Source organism: Notechis scutatus, chromosome 2, assembly GCF_049901735.1.
Source record: "Notechis scutatus isolate UNSWTSFEM ecotype Mainland chromosome 2, rNotScu1.2, whole genome shotgun sequence".
NCBI classification, from domain to species: Eukaryota; Metazoa; Chordata; class Lepidosauria; order Squamata; family Elapidae; genus Notechis; species Notechis scutatus.
In genome coordinates this window covers 252,726,122-252,741,501 of record NC_142010.1, presented here as the reverse complement: position 1 = coordinate 252,741,501, position 15,380 = coordinate 252,726,122, and positions in this window count along the sequence as shown.

Here is a 15,380-nt window from a genome sequence, read left to right as displayed (position 1 = left end):
TGCTACCCATCTCATTCTGAAAAAGGACTTTGGGCAGCTTGGAATTAAAGTCATAAACATAAAAGCAAAAACATAAAAACATTAAAGACAAAGACAAGAAGGGCAAGATCAATACAGCCATAGCATCTACTCAGTTAATCCATCAACTACTTCCAAAATTGAGTGCCCCCATTAAGGTTCCAGAATCACTGGTTTTAACATCCTTCTGGAAGACCAAAATGGTTATGGCAGACCTCAACACAGGCAGGAAGTTATTCCATAGAGTGGGAGCCAGAGCAGAAAAGGCCCCCCTTCTAGGCTCTGTCAACCAAAACTCTTTGACCAGTGGGACATGTCACTTCTACTGGACTGAGTGAGGTGAGCCAATTCCATTGGGACAAGACAGCTCCTCAGATAACCTGGTCCCATGTCATTAAGGGCTTTAAAGGTGGTAACCATCACTTTGAATTACATGTTAACCAACACAATAAGCAGCATCACATGGCCATGACACAGGGTTACTTTAAAGTGTTCTGTTTCTTAAACCTCCTACTGTATGTGCAGTACCTGTTGACCAAGGAATGGCTTGATTGTTGGTTTAATGTGCTTAACACAGATTATTGGTTTAACAATCCCTTAAGCCTACTGGTAGTTCATTTTTCCCTCTGCTGTTTTATTAAATAAAGATCCATTTCTACTTTGAATGGGATATTATCTTTGAAGCAAAAATGTTGTAGCTGGTATCCTAAGAGAGTCATCAAATTCTGCCAGAGATTATTCTTTTTTTTTCCTCTGGTAGTTTTAAATGGAATTCATGAAATAACACTAGTTATATAAGCGATTAAAGTAAGAAAGCTAGAGAACACATTTTGAATTCTAGGATCTGAGAATTGGAAAGGGTCAGTGAGTTCAATGTATAGTAATTCCCATTGGGTTATACAATCTCTCCTCTCTCTAAACCAATGGTCACATTCAGTCTCAAAGGTGCTTTTTCAAGAGGCAACTGGACTGTGTTTGTTTGTTTTGTTTTGTTTTTGAGTAAGAAGGAAAAGTCATTTATCTTCTCACCCAAGAAGCTTCATCAGTTGTGTCTGTAAGGTGGGTATTCTGTTAAATACCAGAAATTTACCAACTGTATAGCCTTTAGCCCTTAGACTTATATATTGCTTCACAGTGCTTGACAGCCCTCTCTAAGGGGTTTACAGAGTCAGCATATTGCCCCCAACAATCTGGGTCCTCAAAGGATGTCTACTTCTGCACCAAAGCAATGATACAATCTTTCTAAAATATATAAATACCATTTAAAACTTAGCTCTGCACATCTAAATCTGTGTCTTTGAAGCATGACTATCTTACTTAACTCCAATCGAAGAACAACTAATATGATTAAAGGCCCGAAGACAAAAACATATGCAGAATGGTTGCAGGATTTGGGTTTGGCTAGTCTAGAGAAAAGAAGGACTAGGAAGGACATGGTAACAGTATTTGAGAGGCTGCCACAAACAGGAGTGGGTCAATTTATTTTCCAAAGCACCAAAAAGAAACAATGGATGGAAACTAATCAAGGAGAGAAGCAACCTGGAATATTAAGGAGAAATTTCCTGATAGTGAGAAAAATTAACCGGTGAAATAGCTTGCCTTCAGAAGTTGTAGGTACTCCATCATTGGAGGTTTTTTAAGAAGAGGCTGGACAGTCACTTGTCTGACCGGTCCGTGGAACAAGTCCTACCAGGCCGCTGGTTTGCTGGGCACCGCCATCTTTTTTTGATGAAAAAGTGCTTCCGGTGAGCTTTTCCGGGTAGAAAGCTCACCGGAAGCACTTTTTCATCAAAAAAAGATGGCGGCGCCCAGCTGATGCCGGTACCGGGCCGCGGCGCCCAGGTGATGCCGGTACCAGGCCACGGCATAAAAAAGGTTGGGGATCACTGGTATAGAGGGTTGGACTCTCCAAGGTTCTTTCCAGCTCCATTCTGATTGAATTCTTCTGTGCATTTCATCTCATTTTGTTTAAATAAATTATCACTCTTTGTATTCTTTATAAGCAAGGAGATGAGGAACACCTTGCATTTGACTGGATCTAGAGTTGAAGTGGATGCCTTCTGATTTGGTTTGGAATTTGTTTTAGCTCTTCATAAAATAGCCTATTTTATAATATTCACATGCATCAGATTTTGCTAAGAATGACAATATGCCAAATTTCTACTAGACATCAAATTGACAAGGCAAAACTAGCCCCATTGATGCAATCATCCAGTCTAGTGAATGCAAATAATGAGTCCTGCTTAGATCCAGAAAGAAACAAAATGTAGTTAAATCAAGAGTTAGAAGTACACCAACCTTGATTATTACATTCTTTAATACATACACCCTACATAAATCTCCAAACACCAAAGAATTATGAAATCCAGCCATTGAGTGCTGTTCTATATAACATTTGCAAGATCTCATGGTGAGGTAGCCAAAACCTTATGGAATTTAGCAATTTCATAAAATCTGGATCATTTTCTTTATTTATTTGATGCTTCTACCAAATGCTTGGATGTAAAACATTGGCGATCTCTTTTTTTCTGGCCTTGAGCAGGGGGTTGGGCTAGAAGACCTCTGAGATCCCTTGCAGCTCCAAGATTCTATGTTCTATTTTCTAGATGACATCCATCAAGCCTTAGCTTCTTCATAGGGAAGCAGTGGCTCCAATTAGAAAGCTAGAATTTATAAACTTTTCCTCCTCACAATTATTCCATTATAGCTGTACAAGAATGAATTAGAAAACATTCCTATGGGCCACAGGGCCCCTTAGCCCATTATACCCCAAAAGCCAATTTGTTGCCAAAGAAACCAGAGGAGGTTTTTATGTTCCCCATTTTACTCAAAATGTGTTTGACAAACCATTAGATTTCTAAACTTTGCATTTAATTTCCCCCCCTAATCATATCAATGTAATCTTGGAACAAAGCCTTGTGGCATTTCCTCATTTGCAGCAAGTACATGGCAGGATTCCCACAAATATTACAACTTCAGGTCATGTTATTTTTTTTAAAAAAAACAACCAAATACTTATTTAAAAATAATACGATGGAAACACAGAAGGTTAAACACCAAACGCAATATCTTAAGCAAGTCTTTCCAGGCACATCTGTTGGGATATATCAAGCCAAATATTACGTATCTTTGGTGGTAAATTCTTTGAAACAGAAGATGCGTTTTCCTAGCAAGAGATGGATGGAAGAAGATAAAGGATTGAGTTTACTGACCAGGAATCTGAACCTACAAGTTGCTTTGCTGAAGTGCCCTCTAACCCTTTTGCATTTTATTCTGAGCTTCTTTTATTGGAGGCTTACATCTTATATCTGAGTGTAAGAGCTCCCTCTGTTTCAAACCAAATGTCCACTATAAATGGACTCTACAATGTTAGATCCAACGTTGACTTTCTTAGATAGAGATTCCCTTTCAATATATACTCCTGATAGATCTTCTAAGAGACTCTCCCTAAATCCTTCCTCCATGGAGCTAATTTTTCGTTAGATCCATTTAAAGGTTGCATCCCTTGCTCTACCATCTTGTGACAATGAATTCTATAAATTTATTTGGTATCCTAACAGTGTAACAGATGTGTTCTGTCTCACCTGTGACCACGAAGTGAGAGTCCAAGCCTCCAAAGGAATATAAATAAACAGACAGGACCAGGAACGATAGAGTTAAATTCCTTTGACTGGAGAAGTCCTTGGCAGTCTTCCAGAAGCTGCCTGCCAAGTCCGATAACAAACAAGACCATAAATCAAAAGGCAAACAGCAGCACAGAGAATTTGTCAAGCTGCTATTCCGAATAAACAAATTGTCCCGAACGAGGATTCAGAGCTAACACACCCTCTTTTATTTCCTGAGGGGCGTGTCAGTCTCTCAAGTCAGTCCCTGATTTGACCTTTCCTTTTACGTTGCATTTCCCGCTTCTGCCTGCGTCTTTGCCTTGCATCAAACCAGCATTCCTCAGCTTGATCCTCAGCCAAGGACTCCGGCACTCTCTCCTGATTATCTGCCGACACCTGAGGCACAACCAGGGAGGAAGGGGAGGAAGATGATTCTGAATCTTCCAGCAAAGCAGGCTCAAACCTCAAGGCCAAATCCTCCTCTTCCTCATCACTCGAGCCTGTGTCCTCCAACAGAGCAGGCTCAAGCCTCCGAGTCACAACACAGATGGATCTGTTTACATTCAGCATGGGATTTCCCAGCAATTGAGAACTGGACCACAATGTATTTATTTATGGGTGTCCTTTATAGACAATTAAAAAAATTAGAATATAAACGTAGGCCCAAACAATGCATTTACAACAGTAAATAAATCAGATTAGGGGTACTTTCAGAAAGGGCTTATTTTATTTTTGCAATTGTTCTGGCTCAGCTCAGAGGAATCTTGCTATTCAGGGACCTTTTCATAGAAAGGGAGCATGAAGGGAATTCCAAAGGTGTTTTGTTCCAAAAGGAAATTGTACTTTTTAAAAGTTTTTTTTTCCTTTGAAAAACATTTCCCTTTCCATCCAAGAAGCTTCTTCGGTTCAGTTCAGAATTGAAAAAGTTTCTTGGATGAAAAGCAAAATGTTTTTTAAGAAGAAAAACTAAGCAAGTCTGGTTGCCTTTTGGAAAGAGGTTTTCTTTGGGAAAACCATGACTTGGGAGGTTGAGAATCTCCATAGACAAGGAGGAAACAACAGCACAATTTCTTTGGGTGGATAGGATGAGGATATCTGCATCTGTAAGCACCCAAAATCACAAAGTAACAAAAGACCAGAAAATAAACCCTGAAAAATTAAAGCAGGCTTAAAACTACAGTGTGAAATTAAGGCAAGGATCAACAAGAGAGAAAGAGACACCAAATATCACTGCACTTCAACTCTCAACAACTTTAGCAAAAATAGCCCATGGACAGAGGTGGGATTCAATTTTTTTTCTACCGTTTCTGTGGGCATGGCTCGGTGGGTGTGGCAGGAGAAGGATATGGAAAAACTCCAATCAGAGGTGGCATTTGCTGGTTCTCCAAACTACTCTAAATTTTTGCTACCAGTTCTCTAGAACGGATCAGAACCTACTGAATACCACCTCAGCCCATGGAGAGAATGTGGTGGGTTCTTCAGCAACATCTGAAAGACAAGTTGCCCATCCTGATTCACTTGCTTGGATTCAGTGAAGGACATGCATTCATTTTTCTTAATCGGGCTGAAAGGTAGTTCGAGACAAACCAATAGTTTTAAGAGATTAAAAGAATTTGACAAAAATCTGCTAAGATGATAGGGAACCTCTAAGGAAAGGGTGCTAAAAGGGGTAGCAGAGAGCAACCTCACTAAATTCTCTCCTGGCAAAATAAATATTTATTTTTATTTATTTATTTATTTGATTTGCCAATTGTTTACAAGATAATAAGTATAAGCATATACATAGTTGTGAATACATGAAATGGGTACATATAAGAAAAATAAAAGAATAAGAGAAACAATAGGACAGGGACGGTAGGCACGTTGGTGCACTTATGCACGCCCCCTACAGACCTCTTAGGAAGGGGGTGAGGTCAATAGTAGACAGTCTAAGGTTAAAGTTTGTGGGGTTTGGGGAAGAGACTACAGAGTCGGGTAGAGTATTCCAGACGTTGACCACTCTGTTGCTGAAGTCGTATTTCCTGCAATCAAGTTTGGTGCGGTTTACTTTGAGTTTGTATCTATTGTGTGCTCTTGTGTTGTTATGGTTGAAGCTGAAGTATTCATTGACAGGTAGGACATTGCAATGTATGATTTTATATACCATGCTTAAGTCAGACCGAAGACAGCGTAATTCAAGGTTTTCTAGTTCTAGAATTTCAAGTCTGGTGGCATAAGGTATTCTACAACGAGTAGAGGAGTGGAGAACTCTTCTTGTGAAATATTTCTGGACTTTCTCAATTGTGCTAATATCAGATACGTAATGAGGGTTCCAGACTGATGAACTGTATTCGAGTATTGGTCTAGCAAATGTTTTGTATGCTCTGGTTAGTAGTGTGATATTACCAGAGAAAAAACTACGTAGGATTAGGTTAACAACTCTTAATGCCTTTTTGGCTATGTAGTTGCAGTGGGCTCTAGCACTTAGATCATTAGAGGTGAGTATTCCAAGGTCCTTTACAGAGCTTGGGTCATCAACAAGTTCTTGACTATTCAGCTTGTATTTTATTTTCTGATTTTTTTGCCAATATGTAAGACAGAGCATTTATTTGTTGAGATTTGAAGTTGCCATTTGTTTGACCATTCAGATACATAGTCGAGATCTTTTTGAAGGGTAGCAGTATTGTCTGTGGTATTGAACAGCTTTACATCATCAGCGAAAAGAATGCAATTGCTCTTAATATGATCGCAGAGGTCATTTATGTAGAGTATGAAGAGAGTTGGTCCTAGAACACTGCCCTGGGGGACACCACTATTGACAGGTACTGGATTTGATAGGATGCTCCCAATTTTGACCATTTGTTGTCTGTTTGACAGGAATGCTTCTATCCAGTTATTCAGTTGTCCAGAGATACCATAGGATTTTATTTTTAGGAGTAGTTTGTCGTACCACTGAATCAAAGGCTTTACAGAAGTCTATGTAGATTGCGTCTATTGCTTTGCCCTGGTCGAGTTGTGTCGTCCATATGTTTTTGCAGTGTAAGAGTTGCAGATTACAGGATAGTTTTTTCTGAAACCAAATTGTTTATTGGAGAGTAGGTTGTTTGTCTCTAAGTGGAGGATAATGGATTGGTTAATAATTGATTCCATGACTTTACAGGTGACGCAGCATAAGGAGATTGGCCTGTAATTTTCAACTAGGCTTGGGTCTCCCTTTTGAAGATGGGGATGACTGTGACTTGTGACCATAGGTTAGGCAAGGAGCTGGTTCTGAAAGATTTTTCAAAGATTATGCTTAGATTATGCTTAGATTATGGCTATGGCAGTGGATAGCTTTCTTAAGAAGTAGGCACATATTCCATCCGGTCCAATAGATAGAGATGGCTTTAGATTGCGTAGTGATTTTTCAACATTGTCTTCTGTGAAATCGATATGTATTAGATCCTTGTTGTTATCTGTGATACGGCTAGGAAATACTGGGCATGATCCATTGCTGTTTACAAATACTGAGCCGAAGAATGTGTTAAAGATGTTGGATTTAATGGTGTCGTCGTTGCAGTCTTTACCATCAGGTCCTATCAAGGGAGGGATGGACCTTGAGTCTTTTAGTTTGTTGTTTACAAAATTGTAAAAAGCACGGGTGGAATTGGTGCTTAGAAGGTTTTCCTCTTGTTTAATGTGATAATTGGTGCATTCTGTCTTTATCTGGTGGCATAAATTTTTGTATCGGTTTTTGAAATTGGCAACGTGACCAGATTTGTTTTTCCGCCAGAGTGATCTCTTTTTGGATTGAAGTTTCCTTATTGTTATGGGTAATCTGCTTTTTGTTTTGTTTTGGGAGTTGTTGTTGGAACATATAGTTTGATGACTCTTTTGACTTCAAGTAAAAATATGTTGTAATGGTCTTCAACAGTATTGCATCCAGTGAATAGAGATTGCCAATCAAGGGATGAGAGATCGTTGTCTATAAGATCATAGTTGCCTTTTTGAAGTTACAATTGGGGATTACATCATTGTGGTGATTTTTGTGTGGACGTATGTTGAGACAAAAGTCAATCATATTGTGGTCACTACTGGAAAAGGGTTCTTTAGTTTGTATTCCGTAAATTAAATTCAAACTATTGCAGAAGATGAGATCGAGGCAGTTGTTTAGTCTAGTGTTGTTGGTTACTAGTTGTTCCAGTCCCAGATTTGTAATAGCATTATAGAAGGTTGTGTGTATGATTTCAGTTGTACAGTCATTTAGGGTCCAGTCAATATGAGGTAGATTGAAATCACCAAGAAGGATAAAAGGGTATGGGCAGGATACAGCCCATGTTAGTAATGTATTTAGCTTTTACATGTTCGATGTCATAATCAGGTGCTCTGTAACATAGTAAGAATCGAATTGTGATATTTAAGGATAGTTCACAGATGATGGTTTCAGGAAGGGCAATACAGATACAGATTAACAGAGTTGGAAGGGACCTGGTAGGTCATCAAGTCCAACCCCTCACCCAAGCAGGAAACCCGGGCCTACACCATTTCAGACAGAGGACAGTCCAGTCTCTTCTTGAAAGTCTCAAGCGATGGCGCTCCCACAACTTCCGAAGGCAAAGCTGTTGGTTGATTGTTCTCACTGTCAGAAAATTTCTCCTTATTTCCAGGTTGAATCTCTTCTTGTTCAGTTTCCATCCATCATTTTTTTGTCTTGGGTGCTTTGGAAAGCAGGTTGACCCCTTCCTCTCTGTGGCAGCCACTCAAATGTTGGAACATTGCTATCATGTCTCCACTGGTCCTTCTCTTTTCTTCACTTTTACAAAATCTTTTGTAACTAGCTACACTGACTGTGTGACAATAGGCCTAGGCAAATCCCACTGCAGCCACTTTGTGAGTGTGGCCATGAGACCAACACCAAGAAGACTACCTGCACTCAGGGGTGGGCTTGGCCCTGGTGGGTGTTCCATACTAGCAGGCTTGAAGGCCTGCGTTCCTATTGGCCCAGAAAAGCCGGGCCGTGATTGGACAGAATAAGCAATCCTGATTGGTTCGTATTCGGGCTGCCACGATTGGGTAAAACCAAGCGCGGCAAGCTCAAAAGCTTGTCATAGGCTGCCTAGCCGCAGCCAGCTCTATAAAAAGGGCTGCTGCAGCTAGGGTCGCTGTCTCAGTATCTGACTTCCTAATAAAGAGCTGTTGTTACTACCTCGAGTCTCGTCTCTCCTTGGGACCCACTGCCCAGACATAACAGTGGGTGTGGCCTAGTTGGCCTCCTACACTATGGCGGGGGGGAGTTTTTGTCCTCCCCAGACTCCAGAGGGTCTTTGGAAGCCGGAAACGGGGCAATTTCTGGCCTCCCTGAACTTCCAAAAGGCTCATTTTTCACCCTCCCGGAGCCTCTGTATCTGCCCTGCACTTACCTGCATCCCAAACAGCCTGTGTGGGGACTCCAGGGAGGGGCAGGCAGGGGTGGGCAGGGCCAGCCAGGAGTGGGATTTGGAGGTTCTCCAAACTGCACAGAATCTTAGCTGGAAGTTTTCCTGAACACCTGCGAACCCGCAGCAGGCCACCCCCTGCCTGCACTGTATCTTCTCAGCTGTATTAGGGGATTTTTTTCCCTGATATTTTTAAAGTATTTAAAATATTTCTATCAGAATCGTCCACATCAGCATCCATCAGTTAAACAACCCCCCCTCCCAAAAAGAAGGTGGGTTCTAAAAGAGCATCTGCATTTTGCATCAAAGTATGTCAGTATGCATGAACAGGAAGTAAACGGAGGGCACCATTGATTAGAATAATTAAGTATTTCAGGTAACAGAGGTTCTGATAATGATGGCCTTCTTCAGAGTAAAGATTTCTACCTGAAGATCTTTAAACTCTTCTGCCATTCCAATATGATCCTTTTTACAATCTTAAAGTAACTGGAATAACATTGCTACCTTGTTATACCCATATCTTAACAGCAGCTGGAGAACCAGAGAAGTGCTTATTTTATTTTATTTTCCCTGTACTGGTTGATGAATACCATATAACTATCTGTAATAACATACAAAACATTTGCTAGACCAATATTCGAATACAGCTCATCAGTCTGGGACCCACATTACGTATCTAATAGTAACACAGTTGAGAAAGTCCAGAAATATTTCACAAAAAGAGTTCTCCACTCCTCTACTCATTGTAGAATACCTTATGCCACCAGACTTGAAATTTTAGACCTAGAAAACCTTGAATTACGCCATCTTCAGTCTGATCTAAGTATGGTATATAAAATAATACATTGCAATGTCCTACATGTAAATGAATACTTCAGCTTCAACCATAACAACACAAGAGCACACAGTAGATACAAACTCAAGGTTCACCGCACCAAACTTGATTGCAGGAAATACGACTTCAGCAACAGAGTGGTCAATGTCTGGAATACTCTACCTGACTCTGTGGTTTCTTCCCCAAACCCCAAAAACTTTAACCTTAGACTGTCTACTATTGACCTCACCCCTTTCCTAAGAGGTCTGTAAGGGGCATGCATAAGCACACCAACGTGCCTACCATCCCTGTCCTATTGTTTCTTTTTATTTTTTCTTATATGTAGCCATTTCATGTATTCATAACTATGTATATACTTATACCTATTATCTTGTAAGCGATTGACAAATCAAAATAAATAAATAAAAAATAAAATAAAATAAATAAGGAAGAGAGCAACTTAGATAAGCTCCAGCATTAGCAATCTCGCCTGACATCTAAGTGATGTTGATTTTGTTTAGCTGACAACCTCATTATGGCGTATAATTGCTAGGCAATCTCCTAGCAAAGACTGGGTTAAAAACGACTGGAAGATGCTTGTTCTTCTTGTTATTAATTAGTACGTGTCCACTGCACCAAATCCTGTGCCCAAAATTCATTTGTTATGTTCATCCAAATGCATGAATAGCTTTTGAGTAATTATTTTCCAACACCATCTAATACCTCTTTGCACATCAATTAAAAATCCTTTTAACAAGGAACTGCATTTTGCTCAAGATCAAATGCCTAGACCAAAGCCGTATCAATCATGTAAAGCTAATTAGTGGGTCTGCTTTATATCATTTGTTTTACTTTATTATTCTATTATACATTTCCTAATGAAACCAAATGAACAATTTAAAAATCTTTGTTCAATTAATTGAAGGCTTAAAGGCCAGTCACTTTACCATACTTTTACACCTTTTTTTAAAAAAAAAGCTTTCTAGCTTTAATTTAAAAGGAAATATAAAATCTTAAATTGAGCAAAAAATCACAATCAATTCTATCTGTTTGAGTTACCTGGAAAATTTCTCTAAAATAATATTTTTAATTGTTGGCCAATATTTCATTATTCCTCAGAGCAGTTTGCTGGCATTTGCATTTCAGAAGAAACAGAAACAATAAGAGGAGCTTTTCTGAAAATTAAGCTTGTGCATCAAAAATTGTGAATTCGGCACTCAAAGGCTACAAAGAATTTAAAGCAGATTAGGGGCATAATTTTGCAAAGATGGTTTATGCTATTCTGTCCATAGAACTGGACTTCATGATTCAAGGAACAGTACCTGTGAGAACCTGTTATTGTGCAGAAATTTATCTTGCTTATAGGTTTAGGAGCAGGATACTTTTCTTGATGGATTTTCGTAGAGAGATATTTCATGTTTCAAAGCCACATTTCAAAGTATTTTAACTTTACTCCAGAAGCTTCAGGATTCTTTTGCTTTTGCTCTTGCTTAACTGTAGCACAGATGACAAGCCACCAGATATTTCATCAAGCTTGCATTTGTAATTCTTGATGGGTTAGGGAGCATTACTTAGGGTGATAAAATTTGTCTTTGATTGTTTTGGCTGTTGCTTTTCCCAAAGGTGCTTTTTTTTAAGAGGCAACTGGACTTTCTGGTTTTTCTTTGAAGACTTCTCATCCAACAAGTTTCTTCAGCTCTGAACTGGATGATGGGGAAATGGAAGGATTTATATTCCTTGCAGACAGTTGGTCATTTGCATTCTTTGAGCAAGTCACTAAGGTCACCTGGAGTTTTATCTGTGTCATCAGGGCCACCTGAGTGGTGCAAATGGGCGTGGAGCCTTCTTGGAGCTATTGAAAGGACTGCTGTAGATTAGAGATAGATGATGTTGTACCCCTCCCCCTCTGTTAAGAGAAGGCTGTTCAGTTTTGACATAGATGGCGTCTCTGATCCCTCTTTCAAACCAGCAGTCCCCTCTGTCCATCTTCAAAGAAAAACAAGAAGTCCAGTTACCTCTTGAAAAAGCACCTTTGGGACAACCATGACCTGGATCCAAACTGAGAATCTCAACTTACATTTGGCTTTGCTTTATTTTTTTAAATTTTTTTGGTTGTATTATGGTTTTTTGAGCAAGAACTATCACCCAGAATATCCCAACTTCTGGACACAAATCATTCCACTGATTAATTGTTCTGTCAGAAAATGTATTCTTAGTTCTAGGTTGCTTCTCTCCTTGATTAGTTTCCACCCATTGCTTCTTGTCCTGCCCTCAGATGCTTTAGAGCAGTGGTCCCCAACCTTTTTTGTACCAGGGACCGGTTTCAAGCAGAAACATTTTTTCAAGGACGGGGGAGAATCCGAGTTTGGTGGTTTGCTTGCAGACGTTTCATTACCTGACTAGGTAACATCTGATGTTGTTACCTAGTTGGGTAATAAAACATCTGCCAGCAAACCACCAAGTTCAGGGAGCGCCTCGGCCCTGACTCCCTCAGCCCCATCCCTCAGGTGTCTCCCTCCCTCCCTCAGGTGTCTGCCTCGTTCCTCTCTCAGTCACTCTATCGCTCCTCCAGCAGCCCAAGAAGCCGGGGTGGGGTGGCTTTTCTGTCGCCACAGCTTCCCGAGCGCCCGTTTCACCCCCACCCGCCCGCCCGCCCGCTCGCGGTTCAATCCACAGTGCTCCGTTCTACCTGCCTGCCTGCCTGCCTTCTTCGTTTGGAGCAGCTTCGGCTGATAAAAAGAGGCGAATAGTTATTATTCTCAGCCGAAGCTGCTCCCAAACAACCAGACAGGCAGGCAGGCAGAACGGAGCACTGTGGATTGAACTGCGAGCGGGCGGGCGGGTGGGGTGGGTGAAACGGGCGCTCGGGAAGCTGCGGCGACAGAAAGCTCCCGGCTTCTTTGAAGCAGTTTCTTCCTGGGCTGGTGGAGGAGCGAGAGCGACTGAGAGAGCTGAGCCAGAGAGCAGGACAGGCTTGGTTGCTTCCTCCCTCCCCTTCTTTCATTTGTGTCCTTGATCCCGATCCCAGCAGCATTCACCGAAGGCGAAGAAAGCCGCCATTTTTTTTAATTTTTTTTTTTGCTTTGCCGGTAAAGAGTGCTCCACGGCCCGGTACCGGTCCGCGGCCCGGTGGTTGGGGACCCCTGCTTTAGAGAATAGCTTGACTCCCTCTTCTTTGTGGCAACCCCTGAGATACTGGAACATTGCTATCATGTCACCCCTACTCCTTCTTTTCATTAAGCTAGATGTACTCAATTCCAGAAACCATTCTTTATATGTAACAATGATAATTGCCCTTAATAATCAAATACATTTGAAATTGTTGACATTGCTCTTCTAGCCATTTTGATCTTTCATAATAAAATTTAGTACAGTAAGCAGAGAAAGTAAAAACAACCAACATGGAAGTCACCTGATATGTGATTCTAGGAAATGAGATACATTTCATAAATTTAGTCCTTACTATGTATGTTTACCATCAAGCCCGTACCATAAAAACTAAATTACTGAAACACATTCCTGAGATTTCTGCATTAGATGATTCCCACACCAACAGTATATAATTACAATAAATCATGCTAGTTCATGTTGGTGGGGTGAACTTCATTTTCTCTAACCAGCTTATTCAAATGATCCTCTTGAGATGCAAGAGTGAATCTTTTTTAACTATTAACTGACAAAACAACAGATCCTTAGAGGTCTGCTATATTATTCCACTCTTGGATTACTGGATCCAGTTCTGGTCACCACAATACAAAAAAGATAATGAGGCTCTAGAAAGAGAACTGAAAAGACCAATGAAGGTGATAAGGGATCTGGAAGATAAACCATACAATGAATGATTGAGGGAAGTAGGTATCTCTAGTCTAATGAAGAAAAGACCAGGTGTGATATAATAGCAGCCTTCCAATACTTGAGAGGCTGTCACAGGGAATCAACCTATTCTCTAAAACACCTGAGGGCAGGACAAGAAGTTACAGGTGGAAGATCATTAAAAAGACATCCTACCTAGAATCAAGATAAATGTCCTGACAACGATAACAATCTATCAGTGGAAGGGCTTACCTCCAGAAATTGTAGGTGCTCCATCGCTGGAGGTTTTCCAGAAAAGATTGGATAGTCATTTGTCCAAAATAATATTGAGCCTCCTGCTTGAGCAGGTGGTTGGACTAGTAGATTCTCAAGGATCCTCCTGATCCTATTCTATTCTAAGTTCTATACATAGAGGATAGTTTGGAACTATATTGCTGTTATTAATAAGAGCTGTGGTGGCACAGTGCTTAGAATGCATTACTGCAGGCTAGCTCACTGCTCGCTCCAGGAGTTCGATTCCAAGCAGCTCAAGGTTGACTCAGCCTTCCATCCTTCCGAGATTGGTAAAATGAGGAGCCAATGTTGGGAGCAATATGCTTAGAGAAGGATGTAAAGCACTGTGAAGCAGTGTATGTGTCTTAGTACTATTGCTATTTTGTTTGTGCCAGCAGAAAAGCAGGCATGGTTGGCTGCTCTGGCAGCTGTCTTCAGTTTCAAAGAAGTAGAAAGTTTCTTGACTGGGTTGTTCCCATTATGGTCTGACAGGAAAATATTCCTTTGAGTTTTTCAGTCTATGGAAATTTTTCTCAGCTGTCCAGCAAGAAAGAATTATTTGGTTATTTTATCCCATTTATTGTTGTCCAGATGGTTTGGGGGAAAAAACTACCAGGTACATTTTAATATGAGGAGACAAAATCATGTGCTTTTGAAGCCATGTTCTGATGAGGTAGAAAGATAGATGACCATCAACTAGCAAGTCAACGGGTAAGACTGGATTCTCTAAATGGAGGAAGAATTCACTTAACAATGACAATGATTTGCAATCTGCAAAAGAGGTTGTAAAGATTGATAGTTAGTAGATACTCCTGACTAGTTACAGACAGTGTTGCTCTAGTTCAATGTTTTTCAATCTTGGCAACTTTATGAACTGTGGGATCTAACTCGCATGCTGGCTGGGGAATCCTGGGAGCTGAAGTTCACAGATATTAACGTTGCCAAGGTTGCAAAACGCTAGTCTAGTAGAAGATAACTTACTAAGTTTGCATCCGACAAAACAAAATGAAGTAATAGCTCCTTCATTCACAAACTCGCAGGTTTAGGCTACTAGGGAAAGAGTAATCAAGCAGAATCCAATCCTTATTAAGAAGGCATGAGCATTCCATGTATACTTCATTAGATAGCATTATTTCATTTGCCCATACAATGAAACAAATATGAATGTTAAGAGAGATGCAAAATAGAACTTGAGCATCAAAGAGAGCGTCGTCATTGTTCTTGCCCTGCAAAGGGCCAATTATTCCTCTTAAGTCTTTTAGTTTTTCAAGGCTGACTGACTAATTTAAAGGATAAAAGTATTAGCCTTTCATCTATAAGATTCAAGTACCAGTCCTCCAGGCACACCAAAGAAATGCAGAGTAGGCTTCTCTTCAGTGTGTTCCTGAATGCATCATTATGAGAGAATAGAAGAATTAAACATTATCAAAGAAGAGAATAGGAATACATGACAATTGGCTATAT